We start from the raw sequence: 17,024 nt of genomic DNA, 5'->3' as shown, positions 1-17,024 counted from the left end.
CCTCACCTTGCCCTTATCCGAATTCAAGTCAGTAAGGAAAACTTTTAGTCTCACATCTACGTTATGCCTGGAGAAGTGGCTTGTCACACACAGACTTCTCTGCTAGGAAGCAATGTTGGTACAGAAGTACAGTATTTCTAGTTTGTTTTTCCAAGTATGTACAACATGCAGCACTGCCATATCAGGTTAACATGTGCACAGGGGAAGATGAGGCGTGGGCTCATAGAAAGCAATCACTTGGAAATCAAAAGGACTTTCTCTTTCAGAGTTTCCCTATCTTTATTTGTAGAGGTTATCCAATAATTTCTTTAATTATATCACATACTTCTGGGTCCATTCCTGAGCTATTCTGTTGTACTTTTCTCTGTTTTGTAGATACGAGGATTCTCAGGCACTAAAAGGGTCATCTGGATTGGGATCACACAACAGAGAACAGATGGACAAGAGTACTTTTGAAATAGTTAGTGCTGGAGACCACTGTGACCAGAGAATATCAAGACCAATGCTGCCATTACTGTTAATATTTGGATGATAAATTCTTTTTGTAAATGCAATCTCAGGTGGCTTGAAGGGGTAATCTGTTGGGAAATGAATTGTCAAGAAAAATACTCCACCCTGATAGGGACTGTCATTCTTGTGGATTCTCTACAGAGCCATCTACGAGGCCGCCTCCGTGATAGTGGGTCGGCCAGAGAAGATGGGGAGTTCAGGAGCGTAGGTCCGGCAAGAGGGACTGAGGGCAGGGACCACTTGACTCCTGAACCTGCTGCAGTGGTCACCGCATCACCTGGCGGCAGCCCCTTTATGTGCTGCCCTCCAACACGCCAGACGCCGCTACCCACACCGCTGCCGCTACCACCGCTGCCAAAGCTACCTCTTCCACCTATTTTCAGTGCCCCCGCCTCAGCCACCACAGTTCCTCTGCCAGGAAGCAAGAGCCTAGGCCTTGGGCTTCGCTGGCACCATTCAGTGGGACAGCCAGAGGGACTGCCTGTTGCAGGTGGATGGAGAGATGCGCTGGCGAATGGGCGGGCAGCACCCCGGGGGTGGTAAAGCACTTTTGTATATATTATCTCAATGCAAAGAGGAGGAAAAAAAAGACATACATAGCGGTGGATTTTTATGACTCTAAACATTTCTTCCACTTATCATTAAGGGATAAAGTGAAGGCAAATTCTGGATGTTTTTAAATAGTGTTTATTTCTGTAAGTGTGGGAGAATGGGGCCATAGGGTCTAATTCTCAGTCCCAGGGACTGTCGTTGCTTTGAAGTTCTCACAAACTTTTTCTTTTGACCGAATCATCTATTTTACTGCGTAAAAACAGATTTTTATCTTGAGAAGACTGAGGTTAAAAAAAAAAGATTACTGTCAGTATCAATTGAAAAGGTGGAGAACAGAAACATTCAGTGAATTTTTGCTGTTCATTGGAACATATGTTTATCAGTATATAACCCCCCTAAGACAGACCATGGAGACTAGATCAAGTCTAGGTGTAATGTGCTGAATTTTGGTCAGAAATGAAGGGTAAAATATTTGTCTCCATGAGGACAGATCCATTACTACACTTTTCAAAATGTCAAGATTACATTTGAAAAGTAGTTGCAATTTTGTCCCATTTCCTAAAGATAATTCTCTGCTTGTACTTCACACAGAAAAATCTGTGACTTGAGGGACAAGATGGCGGGTAAGTAGGAGGAGGCGCCTTTTCAACCTGTACCCTAAAGTGAGCTGATTACCTACCAAAGAACTCCGATCACCCATGAAATCAGCCTGAGATCAGAATTATACAAATCTGGATCTCTACAGGGGCAGAAGATGCCAGTGGGCAGGTAAAGCGGTGTGGGAACGGTGGACTGATCTTGGAAGATAAACAAAAGGGGGAGGGAGCCACCAGAGGCGACCAGTTGGAAAGTAATACCCCCAATACGAGCGAGAGTGCCCTGCATCTGTGGACCAGCACTAACTTGGAGACTGGTTGAAAGCACTTCAAAAGAGCAAAGGATCGCAGGGGTGGGGGAAATTGTGGGAATCGGGGCGGCTAGGGACAGGGGCTTAAATCCCTCATCCCAGGACAGCCTCCCCGGTGCTGAGCCAGAGAGAGTGTGGCAGAGAAACCAGGTCTTGGTCCCTAAGCCACCAGCGCACCTGAGAACACGTGTGGTCCGGCTCCTGTGAGGGGATGGGAGCCACACCGGACAGCAGAACACGCGCGAGCCCTGCTATAGAGCCTGATATGTGCGTGCCCCTCATCCTCCCCTGAGAGAGGTACAAAGGCCCAGCCGGCACCCTTTGATATGCGCCATTGTTTCAGAGCCCAAGACGCATGCACCAAACTCCCCCCCCCAGAGAGGTGCACGAAGGCCCAGACTGGTGCTTTCACCTGCGCCGTATTCTCAGAGCCTGAGACCCGTGCGCAACCCATAGCCTCCCCTGAAAGAGGTGCGCGCAAGCCGGGTACTCTTAGACCCAGAAAGACCAGGGACTCCCAGCCCAGGCCAGCGGGAAAATCTCAGTGTCCGATTGCTGCTTGGAACCTCTCTGGCGGTCTAGAGCTTCCCAGACAGCCACCACTGCCATGCCTTTGGGTACAAGCAAAAGATCCTGTGTCCCCAGGGACCGGGATTCAGAACCTGCTCTGCTAGCAGCCAAGGGGGAACTTATTTGGGCTCTGCAGCCAGACTGAGGCTTCCCTCTGAGAGGGAGGTCAGGGTGCACTTTGTTTTCCTCTAAAAATACAAAAACCATTAAAAGTGGTAAAGGTGAGGGGAAAAAAGTGAACAAACATAACAACCGCCAGAGAACAAAAGCCTGAAAAAAACCCAGTTTCCTCAGAGCCCACCCCCTTGAGGGGGGCCTGAGGACTTAACTCAGGGAACATCATGGACTGAAAACCCACGTGGCAGGCCCCGCCCTCAGAAAACAAACCAAGAAAGAAAAAAAAAAAAAGGACGACAAGAGAACAACCACCACTACTTCATAGGATAACTTTTGTTCCCACTACTCTGGTTCATTTTCTTTTATATAGATAATTTTTTAACCTATTTACCATCATAGTGAGCTGTCCTCTACATCAAATTCCATAATACCCTTCTAACCTGAACTTTTTGATACATACACCTATGTTTTCCTTTTGCATTTCTATTTTTTGAATTTTTTTTAAGTTTTAGTTTAGTTTAGTCTAGTTTATTCCTTTTTATTTTTATTTCCTAATATTCATATAGAGTTACTTCAAAGTAATCCCCTTTCCCCAATGAATACAATCCCTACAGGTAAACCAATTTTTTTTCCAATTTATTTATTTTCAGAAAAACAGTATTCATTATTTTTTCACCACACCCAGTGCTCCATGCAAGCTGTGCCCTCTATAATACCCACCACCTGGTACCCCTACCTCCCACCCACCCGCCACTTCAAACCCCTCAGATTGTTTTTCAGAGTCCATAGACTCTCATGGTTCATCTCCCCTTCCAATTTACCCAAAAGCACCTACCCTCCCCAATGTCCATAACCCTACCCCCCTTCTCCCAACCCCCCTCCCCCCAGCAACCCACAGTTTGTTTCGTGAGATTAAGAGTCACTTATGGTTTGTCTCCCTCCCTATCCCATCTTGTTTCATGGATTCTTCTCTTACCCACTTAAGCCCCCATGTTGCATCACCACTTCCTCATATCAGGGAGATCATATGATAGTTGTCTTTCTCCGTTTGACTTATTTCGCTAAGCATGATACGCTCTAGTTCCATCCATGTTGTTGCAAATGGCAAGATTTCGTTTCTTTTGATGGCTGCATAGTATTCCATTGTGTATATATACCACCTCTTCTTGATCCATTCATCTGTTGATGGACATCTAGGTTCTTTCCATAGTTTGGCTATTGTGGACATTGCTGCTATAAACATTCGGGTGCACGTGCCCCTTTGGATCACTACGTTTGTATCTTTAGGGTAAATTCCCAGTAGTGCAATTGCTGGGTCATAGGGCAGTTCTATTTTCAACATTTTGAGGAACCTCCATGCTGTTTTCCAGAGTGGTTGCACCAGCTTGCATTCCCACCAACAGTGTAGGAAGGTTCTCCTTTCTCCGCATCATCGCCAGCATCTGTCATTTCCTGACTTGTTGATTTTAGCCATTCTGACTGGTGTGAGGTGATATCTCATTGTGGTTTTGATTTGTATTTCCCTGATGCCGAGTGATATGGAGCACTTTTTCATGTGTCTGTTGGCCATCTGGATGTCTTCTTTGCAGAAACGTCTGTTCATGTCCTCTGCCCATTTCTTGATTGGATTATTTGTTCTTTGGGTGTTGAGTTTGTTAAGTTCTTTATAGATTTTGGACACTAGTCCTTTATCTGATATGTCGTTTGCAAATATCTTCTCCCATTCTGTCAGTTGTCTTTTGGTTTTGTTAACTGTTTCCTTTGCTGTGCAAAAGCTTTTGATTTTGATGAAATCCCAAAAGTTCATTTTTGCCCTTGCTTCCCTTGCCTTTGGCGATGTTCCTAGGAAGATGTTGCTGCGGCTGAGGTCGAAGAGGTTGCTGCCTGTGTTCTCCTCAAGGATTTTGATGGATTCCTTTCTCACATTGAGGTCCTTAATCCATTTTGAATCTATTTTTGTGTGTGGTGTAAGGAAATGGTCCAATTTCATTTTTCTGCACGTGGCTGTCCAATTTTCCCAACACCATTTATTGAAGAGGCTGTCTTTTTTCCATTGGACATTCTTTCCTGCTTTGTCGAAGATTAGTTGACCATAGAGTTGAGGGTCTATTTCTGGGCTCTCTATTCTGTTCCATTGGTCTATGTGTCTGTTTTTGTGCCAGTACCATGCTGTCTTGATGATGACAGCTTTGTAATAAAGCTTGAAGTCCGGAATTGTGATGCCACCAACTTTGGCTTTGTTTTTCAATATCCCTTTGGCTATTCGAGGTCTTTTCTGGTTCCATATAAATTTTAAAATTATTTGTTCCATTTCTTTGAAAAAGATGGATGGTACTTTGATAGGAATTGCATTAAATGTGTAGATTGCTTTAGGTAGCATAGACATTTTCACGATATTTATTCTTCCAATCCAGGAGCATGGAACATTTTTCCATTTCTTTGTGTCTTCCTCAATTTCTTTCATGAGTACTTTATAGTTTTCTGAGTATAGATTCTTAGCCTCTTTGGTTAGGTTTATTCCTAGGTATCTTATGGTTTGGGGTGCAATCGTAAATGGGATTGACTCCTTAATTTCTCTTTCTTCTGTCTTGTTGTTGGTGTAGAGAAATGCAACTGATTTCTGTGCATTGATCTTATATCCTGACACTTTACTGAATTCCTCTATAAGTTCTAGCAGTTTTGGAGTGGAGTCTTTTGGGTTTTCCACATAGAGTATCATATCATCTGCGAAGAGTGATAATTTGACTTCTTCTTTGCCGATTTGGATGCCTTTAATTTCCTTTTGTTGTCTGACTGCTGAGGCTAGGACTTCTAGTCCTATGTTGAATAGCAGTGGTGATAATGGACATCCCTGCCGTGTTCCTGACTTTAGTGGGAAAGCTTTCAGTTTTCCTCAATTGAGAATGATATTTGCAGTGGGTTTTTCATAGATGGCTTTGATGATATTGAGGTATGTGCCCTCTATTCCTACACTTTGAAGGGTTTTGATCAGGAAGGGATGCTGTACTTTGTCAAATGCTTTTTCAGCATCTATTGAGAGTATCATATGGTTCTTGTTCTTTCTTTTATTGATGTGTTGTATCACATTGACTGATTTGCGGATGTTGAACCAATCTTGCAGCCCTGGGATAAATCCCACTTGGTCGTGGTGAATAATCCTTTTAATGTACTGTTGAATCCTATTGGCTAGTATTTTGTTGAGGATTTTTGCGTCTGTGTTCATCAAGGATATTGGTCTATAGCTCTCTTTTTGGATGGGACCCTTGTCTGGTTTTGGGATCAAGGTGATGCTGGCCTCATAAAATGAGTTTGGGAGTTTTCCTTCCATTTCTATTTTTTGGAACAGTTTCAGGAGAATAGGAATTAGTTCTTCTTTAAATGTTTGGTAGAATTCCCCCGGAAGCCATCTGGCCCTGGGCTTTTGTTTGTTTGGAGATTTTTAATGACTGTTTCAATCTCCTTACTGGTTATGGGTCTGTTCAGGCTTTCTATTTCTTCCTGGTTCAATTTTGGTAGTTTATATGTTTCTAGGAATGCATCCATTTCTTCCAGATTGTCAAATTTGTTGGCGTAGAGTTGCTCATAGTATGTTCTTATAATAGTTTGTATTTCTTTGGTGTTAGTTGTGATCTCTCCTCTTTCATTCATGATTTTATTTATTTGGGTCCTTTCTCTTTTCTTTTGGATAAGTCTGGCCAAGGGTTTATCAATTTTATTAATTCTTTCAAAGAACCAGCTCCTAGTTTCGTTGATTTGTTCTATTGTTTTTTGGTTTCTATTTCATTGATTTCTGCTCTGATCTTTATGATTTCTCTTCTCCTGCTGGGCTTAGGGTTTCTTTCTTGTTCTTTCTCCAGCTTCTTTAGGTGTAGAGTTAGGTTGTGTACCTGAGACCTTTCTTGTTTCTTGAGAAAAGCTTGTACCGCTATATATTTTCCTCTCAGGACTGCCTTTGTTGTGACCCACAGATTTTGAACCGTTGTATTTTCATTATCATTTGTTTGCATGATTTTTTTCAATTCTTCTTTAATTTCCCGGTTGACCCATTCATTCTTTAGAAGGATGCGGTTTAGTTTCCATGTATTTGTGTTCTTTCCAAACTTCCTCTTGTGGTTGAGTTCTAGCTTCAGAGCATTGTGGTCTGAAAATATGCAGGGAATGATCCCAATCTTTTGATACCGGTTGAGTCCTGATTTAGGACCGAGGATTTGATCTATTCTGGAGAATGTTCCGTGTGCACTAGAGAAGAATGTGTATTCTGTTGCTTTGGGATAAAATGTTCTGAATATATCTGTGATGTCCATCTCATCCAGTGTATCATTTAAGGCCTTTATTTCCCTGTTGATCTTTTGCTTGGATGATCTGTCCATTTCAGTGAGGGGAGTGTTAAAGTCCCCTACTATTATTGTATTATTGTTGATGTGTTTCTTTGATTTTGTTATTAATTGGTTTATATAGTTTGCTGCGCCCACGTTGGGGGCATAGATATTTAAAATTGTTAGATCTTCTTGTTGGACAGACCATTTGAGTATGATATAGTGTCCTTCCTCATCTCTTATTATAGTCTTTGGCTTAAAATTTAATTGATCTGATATAAGGATTGCCACTCCTGCTTTTTTCTGATGTCCATTAGCATGGTAAATTCTTTTCCACCCCCTCACTTTAAGTCTGGAGGTGTCTTCGGGTTTAAAATGAGTTTCTTGGAGGCAACATATATATGGGTTTTGTTTTTTTATCCATTCTGATACCCTGTGTCTTTTGATTGGGGCATTTAGCCCATTAACATTCAGGGTAACTATTGAGAGATATGATTTTAGTGTCATTGTATTGCCTGTAAGGTGACTGTTACTGTATATTGTCTCTGTTCCTTTTTGATCTACCACTTGTAGGCTCTCTCTTTGTTTAGAGGACCCCTTTCAGTATTTCCTGTAGAGCTGGTTTGGTGTTTGCAAATTCTTTCAGTTTTTGTTTGTCCTGGAAGCTTTTAATCTCTCCTTCTATTTTCAATGATAGCCTAGCTGGATATAGTATTCTTGGCTGCATGTTTTTCTCGTTTAGTGCTCTGAAAATGTCATGCCAGCTCTTTCTGGCCTGCCAGGTCTCTGTGGATAAATCAGCTGCCAATCTAATACTTTTACCATTGTATGTTACAGACTTCTTTTCCCGGGCTGCTTTCAGGATTTTCTCTTTGTCACTAAGGCTTGTAAATTTTACTATTAAGTGACGGGGTGTGGGCCTATTCTTATTGATTTTGAGGGGCGTTCTCTGAACCTCCTGAAATTTGATGCTCGTTCCCTTTGCCATATTGGGGAAATTCTCCCCAATAATTCTCTCCAGTATACCTTCTTCTCCTCTTTCTCTTTCTTCTTCTTCTGGAATCCCAATTATTCTAATGTTGTTTCGTCTTATGGTGTCACTTATCTCTCGAATTCTCCCCTCATGGTCCAGTAGCTGTTTGTCCCTCTTTTGCTCAGCTTCTTTATTCTCTGTCATATGGTCTTCTATATCGCTAATTCTTTCTTCTGCCTCATTTATCCTAGCAGTGAGAGCCTCCATTTTTGATTGAACTTCATTAATAGCTTTTTTGATTTCAACTTGGTTAGATATTAGTTCTTTTATTTCTCCAGAAAGGGCTTTTATATCTCTGGAGAGGGTTTCTCTAATATCTTCCATGCCTTTTTCAAGCCCGGCTAGAACCTTGAGAATTGTCATTTTGAACTCTAGATCTGACATATTACCAATGTCTGTATTGATTAGGTCCCTAGCCTTCGATACTGCCTCTTGTTCTTTTTTTTGTTGTGAATTTTTCCGCCTTGTCATTTTGTCCAGCTAAGAGTATATGAAGGAGCAAGTAAAATACTAAAAGGGTGGCAACAATCCCAGGAAAATATGCTTTTACCAAATCAGAAGAGATCCCAAATCTCCCCTCACGATTGGGTGAGGGATCTCCTCTGATTAGGATCTCCTTTGATTGGGATCTCCCAATCTCTTCTGATTGGGATCTCCCAATCTCTTCTGATTGGGATCTCTTCTGATTTGGGGATAAAAAGAGGTTCAAAAAGAAAGAAAGAAAAAAAAGAAAAAAAGGATTAAAAAAAAGAGATTGAATTAAAAATTCAATCAAGAATTTAAAATAGAATTAAGAAAAAAAAAGATTGAAGAGATTAGGATCTCTTCTGATTTGGGGATAAAAAGAGGTTCAAAAAGAAAGAAAGATAAAAAAGAAAAAAAAGAATTAAAAAAAAGAAAATGAATAAAGAAAAGTATAAAAAAGAAAAAAAAATATATATTAGATAATCTAGTTAAAAAACGTAAAAAAGAAAAGGGTAAAAGTTATAAAAAATTTTAGCAGAAGAAGAGAAAAAATATGAAAAAGGAAAAAATTAAATTAACTGCAAGACTAAAAAATCACAGGCAGAAAGCCATGAGTTCCGTGGTTTGTTTTCTCCTCCTCTGGAATTCTGCTGCTCTCTCCTTGGTATTGAAACTGCACTCCTTGGTAGGTGAACTTGGTCTTGCCTGGATTTCTTGTTGATCTTCTGGGGGAGGGGCCTGGTGTAGTGATTCTCAACTGTCTTTGCCCCAGGCGGAATTACACCGCCCTTACCAGGGGCCGGGCTGAGTGATCTGCTCGGCTTTGCTTTCAGGAGCTTTTGTTCCCTGAGCGCTTTCCGTAGAGTTCCGGAGGACGGGAACACAAATGGCGGCCTCCTGGTCGGCGGCCTCCTGGTCTCCGGCCCGGAGGAGCCGAGAGCCCGGGGCCCCGCTCCCCTGTGCGCCCTCAGCGAACCGTTCCCAGCAACTCGCGTCTGCCTAACCTCCGGCAGCGCTCCGAGCTCACCGAGCCTGCGACCGGTTCAAGGCAACTCCGAGCTGCGAGCTTACTGTCGGCTCTGTCTCTGCAGCCGGCTTTCCCGTTCCAATATCCTCAAGCTCTGCGACACTCAGACACCCCCGATCCTTCTGTGACCCCGCGGGACATGAGGTCACGCTGAACCCGCGTGGGCTTCGCCCCGGTTTAGCCTCCGGAGCGATGTCCCTCAGCGGAACAGACTTTTAAAAGTCCTGATTTTGTGCTCCTTTGCTCCGCCGCTTGCCGGGAGCCGGCCCCTCCCCCCGGGGTCTATCTTCCCGTCGCTTTGGATTCACTTCTCCGCCAGTCCTACCTTTCAGAAAGTGGTTGTTTTTCTGTTTCTAGAATTGCTGTTCTTCTTCTCTTCGATCTGCCGATGGATTTGCAGGTGTTTGCACTCTTTAGATAAGCTCTCTAGCTGATCTCCTGCTAGCTGAGGTAGTCTCAGCCTGCTACTTCTCCGCCATCTTGACTCCTCCTCCTCGGTAAACCAATTTTTAATCCCCTTTATCTTAGGAAAGTTGAGTCGTTTAACAAAGATAACAAGATACATCCAGGAAGAATCAAAACAACCTTCCTCGCCCACACTGAGAATTTATAACCACTCTCCCATCTTTTTCTTCCACCAGTGTTTCTGTGTTTTTGTGTTTGTCCTGATAGTATATAAATCTTACACTTGGGGTTCTTTTTGATGAGGTTCTTCCTTTATTTGCATATATATATATATATATTCTCTTGTCATATACTTTTATCAGTCTTTTTGTTAGTCTGTTTTTGTTTGTCTACTTCATAAATCTTACCTTGGGGCCCATTTGGGCTGAACCTTCCCTTTCATCTTCCCTTTCTTTCCTGTCTCTCTCTCTCTCTCTCTTTTTCTTTTTCTTTTCTTTAGTCTCTCGTTTGGGTGTGGAATTCTGATTGCTCAGAAGTGTTCCAGGGTGCACCTTGACTGCACCACGGTCAATACATCCAGCTACATCTGTTCAGTCATCTCTCACCAAAATGACTAGGAGGAGGAATGCTCAACAGAAGAAAAATACAGAGGATGGACCTTCTGCAACAGAGCTAATGGCTATCAACATAGACAATATGTCGGAAAGAGAATTCAGGCTAACAATTATCCAGGCAATAGCCAGGTTGGAGAAAGCCATGGATGACCAAACGGAATTGATTAGGGCTGAGCTGAAAGCGACAAGAGATGATATTCACAATGTTAGGGCGGAGCTTAAAGCTACCAGGGCTGAGATTCACAATGCTCTTGATGAGTTCCAATCTAACCTAAATTCTCTCAAAGCTAGAGTAACTGAGACAGAAGATAGAACTAGTGATCTGGAGGACAAAACAATAGAGAGAAAGGATCAGGAGGAAGCCTGGAACAAACAGCTTAGAAACCACGATAGCAGAATCGGGGAAATAAATGATGCCATGAAGCATTCCAACATCAGAATTATTGGAATCCCTGAAGGGGAGGAGAAAGAAAGAAGTCTAGAAGATATCGTGGAACAAGTTATTCATGAAATTTTCCCCAATCTCGTGAATGGAACCAGCATTCATGTACTAGAGGCTGAACGGACTCCACCCAAGATTATACATTCCAAAAAAACATCACGACACCTGATAGTCAAATTGAGGAATCATAATTGTAGGTATAATCTCTTGAAAGCCACCAGGGCAAAGAGGCTCCTTACTTACAGAGGGAAGCCCACCAGAATAACGTCAGACCTGTCCACAGAGACCTGGCAAGCCATAAAGGGCTGGCAAGATATATTCAGGGCACTAAATGAGAAGAACATGCAGCCAAGAATACTTTATCCAGCAAGACTGACATTCAAAATGAATGGAGAGATAAAGAGTTTCCAAGACCGGCAAGGCTTAAAAGACTATGCAACTACCAAGCCGACACTGCAGGAAATATTAAGGGGGGGTCTATAGAAGAGGAAAAATCCTAAGAATAGCATTGAACAGAAATATAGAGGCAATCTACAGAAAGAAAGACTTCAAAGGTAACATGATGTCAATAAAAACGTATCTATCAATAATCACTCTCAATGTGAATGGCCTAAATGTGCCCATAAAATGGCACAGGTTTGCAGAGTGGATAAAACGACAGGACCCATCCATATGTTGTCCACAAGAGACCCATTTTGAACCTAAAGATACACGCAGACTGAAAGTGAAGGGATGGAGAAGCATTTTTCATGCCAATGGGCCTCAAAAGAAGGCTGGGGTAGCAATTCTCATATCAGATAAATTGGATTTTTAAACTGAAGACTGTAGTCAGAGATACAGAAGGACACTATATAATCCTTAAAGGGACTATCCACCAAGATGATCTAACAATTGTAAATATCTATACCCCCAATATAGGAGCAGCCAATTACATAAGAAAACTGTTAATCAAGATAAAGAGTCATATTGATATGAATACACTAATAGTAGGAGATCTTAACACGCCTCTCTCAGAAAGAGACAGATCATTGAAGCAGAAAATCAATAAAGAAACAAGAGCATTGAATGACACATTGGACCAGATGGACCTCATAGATATATACAGAACATTCCACCCTAAAACAACAGAATACTCATTCTTCTCAAGTGCACATGGAACCTTCTCAAGAATAGACCACATACTGGGTCACAAATCAGGACTCAACCAATACCAAAAGACTGAGATTATTCCCTGCATATTCTCAGATCACAATGCTTTGAAACTGGAGTTCAAGTACAAGGAAAAGTTCCGAAGGAACTCAAACACCTGGAAGCTAAAGACCACCTTGCTTAAGAATGCTTGGATCAACCAGATCAAAGAAGAACTGAAACAATTCATGGAAACCAATGAGAATGAAGACACTTTGGTCCAAAAACCTATGGGATACAGCAAAGGCACTCCTAAGGGGGAAGTACATAGCCATCCAAGCCTCCCTCAAAAAAAAAAAAAATTCAGAACACAGCAGCTGTCTCTACCCCTTAAAGAACTGGAGAATCAACAACAAATCAAACCAACTCCACACATAAAAAGGGAAATAATCAAGATTAGAGCTGAGATCAATGAGGGAGAAACCAGAGACACAGTAGAACGTATCAATGAAAATAGAAGCTGTTTTTTTGAAAGAATCAGTGAGATCGATAAACCACTGGCCACACTAATCCAAAAGAAAAGAGAGAAAGCCCAAATTTATAAAGTTATGAATGAAAAGGGAGAGAGCACAACTAACACTAAGGAAGTAGAAACAATCATCAGAAGTTATTATCAACAGTTATATGCCAATAAGCTTAGCAATCTAGATGAAATGGATGCATTCCTGGAAAACTATAAACTCCCAAAATTGAACCAGGAAGAAATCGACAACCTGAATAGACTGATATCTAGTAAAGAGATTGAAGCAGTGATCAAAAACCTCCCCCCCGCCAAAAAAAGAGCCCAGGACCTGACGGATTCCCTGGGGAATTCTACCAAACTTTCAAAGAAAAAATAACACCTATTCTCCTGAAGCTGTTTCAAAAATTGAAGCAGAAGGAAAACTTCCAGACTCTTTCTATGAAACCAGCATTACCCTGATCCCCAAACCAGACAAACACCCTGCCAAAAAGGAGAATTTCAGACCGATATCATTGATGAATATGGATGCTAAGATTCTCAACAAGATCCTAGCCAACAGGATCCAACAGCACATTAAAAAGATTACCCACCATGACCGGGTAGGATTCATCCCTGGGCTACAAGGATGGTTTAACATTTGCAAATCAGGGAGGAGCCAAGATGGCGGAGAAGTAGCAGGCTGAGACTACTTCAGCTAGCAGGAGATCAGCTAGAGAGATTATCTAAAGAGTGCAAACACCTGCAAATCCATCGGCAGATCGAAGAGAAGAAGAACAGCAATTCTGGAAACAGAAAAACAACCACTTCCTGAAAGGTAGGACTGGTGGAGAAGTGAATCCAAAGCGACGGGAAGATAGACCCCGGGGGGAGGGGCCGGCTCCCGGCAAGCGGCGGAGCAACGGAGCACAAAATCAGGACTTTTAAAAGTCTGTTCCGCTGAGGGACATCGCTCCAGAGGCTAAACCAGGGCGAAGCCCACGCAGGGTCGGCGTGGCCTCAGGTCTCGCAGGGTCACAGAAGGATCGGGGGTGTCTGAGTGTTGCAGAGCTTGAGGATATTGGAACGGCAACGCCGGCTACTGAGACAGAGCCGACAGTAAGCTCACAACTCGGTGTTGCCTTGAACTGGTCGCAGGCTCGGTGAGCTCGGAGCGTGGCCGGAGGTTAGGCAGATGGGAGTCACTAGGAGCTGTTCGCTGAGGGCGCACTGGGGAGCGGGGCCCCAGGCTCTCGGCTCCTCCGGGCCAGAGACCAGGAGGCCACCATTTGTATTCCCGTTCTACGGAACTCTATGGAAAGCGCTCAGGGATCAAAAGCTCCTGAAAGCAAAGCCAAGCGGATCACTCAGCCCGGCCCCTGATAAGGGCGGTGCAATTCCGCCTGGGGCAAAGACACTTGAGAATCACTACAACAGGCCCCTCCCCCAAAAGATCAACAAGAAATCCAGGCAAGACTAAGTTTACCTACCAAGGAGTGCAGTTTCAATACCAAGAAGAGCAGCAGATTTCCAGAGGAGGAGAAAACAAACCACGGAACTCATGGCTTTCTCCCTGTGATTTTTTAGTCTTGCAGTTAATTTAATTTTTTTCTTTTTCATTTTTTTCCCTCTTCTTCAGCTGAACTTTTTTTTTAACGTTTGCCCTTTTCTTTTTTAACATTTTTAAACTAGTTTATCTAATATATATATATTTTTTCTTTTTTATACTTTTCTTTAGTCATTTTCTTTTTTAAATTCTTTTTTTCTTTCATTATTTTTGAACCTCTTTTTATCCCCAAATCAGAAGAGATCCCAATCAGAAGAGATTGGGAGATCCCAATCAGAGGAGATCCCAATCAGAGGAAATCCCTCACCCAATCGTGAGGGGGGAGAAATCCGCCCTCACGATTTGGGATCTCTTCTCATTTGGTTAAAGTATATTTTCCTGGGATTGTTGCCTCACTTTTAGTATTTTACTTGCTCCTTCATCTACTCTTAGCTGGACAAAATGACAAGGCGGAAAAATTCACATTGATATTTCTGATGGTGTCAACACTGTTTCAGAATTAGGTGCGATTCCATTCAAAGAGAAGGGGGTGGGAGCTGCAGACAGGGCCCTGAAGACTGTTAGGGTAAAGGTATCATGGAGTCCACAGAAGCACTTGCAATAGCCCAGCTGGTTGGACCCTTCCTGGCCACAGAGAACATGCCACACCGCTCAAGCTGGTGAACTTATGAAATAAATGCTGTCCAAATAACATTTATAAATGTTTGTAGGAAAGATGGCAGGAAAAGGAGCTGGTAGAGTCAGATTCACAGATCATGCAGGGAGAGTACACAAAAAAATTGATATTTGAGCTGATTAAGAAATCACTTTAAGAGAAACTGCATCCTAGCTCTCACTTTTGGGAGACAAAAACAAAAACACACAAAAAAGCAGAACAAAACAAAAAAGCAAAACAAAACAGCAGAATATTCCAGTTTCCAAAGAATCCAACAACTAATTTGGTGAGCTGGAGAGAGGGGTATTAGTTAATGTCTCTCCATTAACCTCATTTTCCCCTTAAATTTCATAGAAAATACAGCTCAGGCCTCCTGACAACAACAATCTCTCCTGTTAAAATTCTGCATCATTGAGTGTTCCAAAGCCCTTACTTCATACACATGAAACACACAAGTCCCCTTAAAAGAGACACTCCAGGAGGGACCAGGCGTGCCCACCCTCATGACTTGTTGAATGTGATCACAACATCTGAACCAAAGACAAGCTGTTTTCTTCTTGGGATGATAGTTTTAACAGGTCCCTGAATTGAATAGTGAAGTGATGCCAAAAAACAAAAACAAAAACAAAAACACCAAAACAAAACAAAAAACCCCACAGCCCTACCAGGTTAGGGGTTGAATTTTAGAAAAGATGCACTTCTTTAGGCCATGGACCAGAAAGTCCCTTCAAGTTCTGATGAAGAGCAAAAACTGCCTGTCCCAGCCCTTTGATCACTGAAGGAGAGAACAAGACTGAGTGTTCCACAAATTCAATACTGCTGGGTACTGCACCCTCCCTTTTTTTCTTTTTTGATAAGTATCCAACCATCCATAAATTCATAGATACAGTAGAAATGCACGGCACAATGACTTTCATACTGGTTATCTTTTTAATTTGGTCAGAGAACAGCATTTCCCAGTTCTACTCGCCCCAAACCAAGTTCTCCGCAGTTCCATCCCATGGGATTGTAGCGTGGATGAGGCAGGGCATGCTGGAGGGTCAGGAAGGCTGGGTCTGTCTAGTGTCATAAGTGAGGCAGGGCTGTACCAGCTGGCCCTGACAGCTTCGATATCGCTAACCAAATTCTGAGCCAGGCAGATCCCCCAAATCTGTAACAATGCAGTGCCTATGAAAATACCAGCCACGATGGTTAAATTCTCCTACAACCACTTCTCAAACTGGGGCAAACAGCCTTTCATATAGATTACAATCTGCTGGTCAACTTCTGGTTTTTGCCTGGCATCATAGCCACACTGAGTGTTGATAACAACTTCTGGGGGTCTTTAGTGCAGCGGGAGAATGGCATGCCACATCGCTCTTGACTTGCATAGGAATCTGTACAATTGAAGTAAATATTTAGGTTCCAATAATCAGCTCCAAAAGCCCCAGAGCACTGCCAGAACTTCAGAAGGAACATGTTTTCTCATAGCGTTCCAATGCACCCTGCGAATCCCAAAATGAACATCACTCCTCCCACCAGGAGGAAGAGCCAGACTGGGTCAAAGCTGTGGAGATTGGTGATGGAAGAGATATTAGACAGAACTCCTTTTTCATTCCACACCCATAGCCCAGTTCCAAGAAATGTTACTCCCAAAAACCAAAATACGACGTTGAAGCCAAATATGAAGTATTTGATGCAACAACTGACTTCAGGACCTTTGTAGTGCTTCCCGGACATCCTCTGGGTTCATGAAGACACTCGCCCAGGCATCCCGAGTTTGGAGCCCCAAGGGAAGCAGGGGATAGGGGACGAAGCTCCAGGCGGCACCCCGGTGGCCTGACCTGAGAGCCGTGTGGGGACTGACAGGTGTAGAGCGGCTCCCGCACCTCTAGTCCCCTGCGTGTCGAGGCCGCTGGAGCCAGGGTGGCCGTGAGCTGGCAGAGAAGCCACGCTGCAAGCCTCCAGCCTTGCGGAAGGCCCAGAGCCCAAGGCGAGATCTTACGGCGGTCCTCTGTGTGATATTTCCATCCTTCGGCCTCCGAGCTTCCGGCAAATGTAGTCTGGGCAGATGCTGCTGAAAATGCTACTCCCTAGCCCGCCCATTGGCTCCCCCGCCTATACTTGTAGCACTGTAATCTGACCAGTAACAAACAGAAACAACTGGTGAGAAGGCATGCATTAAAAACTTAGGGAAGGTTATATTTTTTAAAGTTAAGCTATCTCTTTATGTCCTTT

At 43.0% G+C, this 17,024-nt stretch overlaps 2 pseudogenes; both read right to left on the bottom strand.

The window, feature by feature from the left end:
- Positions 1-287: 287 nt before the first annotated feature.
- On the bottom strand, positions 288-2,304 carry LOC122907400 (annotated as a pseudogene).
- Positions 2,305-2,394: 90 nt separating this feature from the next.
- Positions 2,395-16,533, bottom strand: LOC122907399 (annotated as a pseudogene).
- Positions 16,534-17,024: the final 491 nt, after the last annotated feature.

This window comes from Neovison vison, chromosome 5, assembly GCF_020171115.1.
Source record: "Neovison vison isolate M4711 chromosome 5, ASM_NN_V1, whole genome shotgun sequence".
In the NCBI taxonomy this organism is placed as follows: domain Eukaryota; kingdom Metazoa; phylum Chordata; class Mammalia; order Carnivora; family Mustelidae; genus Neogale; species Neogale vison.
Note: the sequence above shows the minus strand (reverse complement) of the source record. Positions and strands in the feature narration are given on the sequence as shown.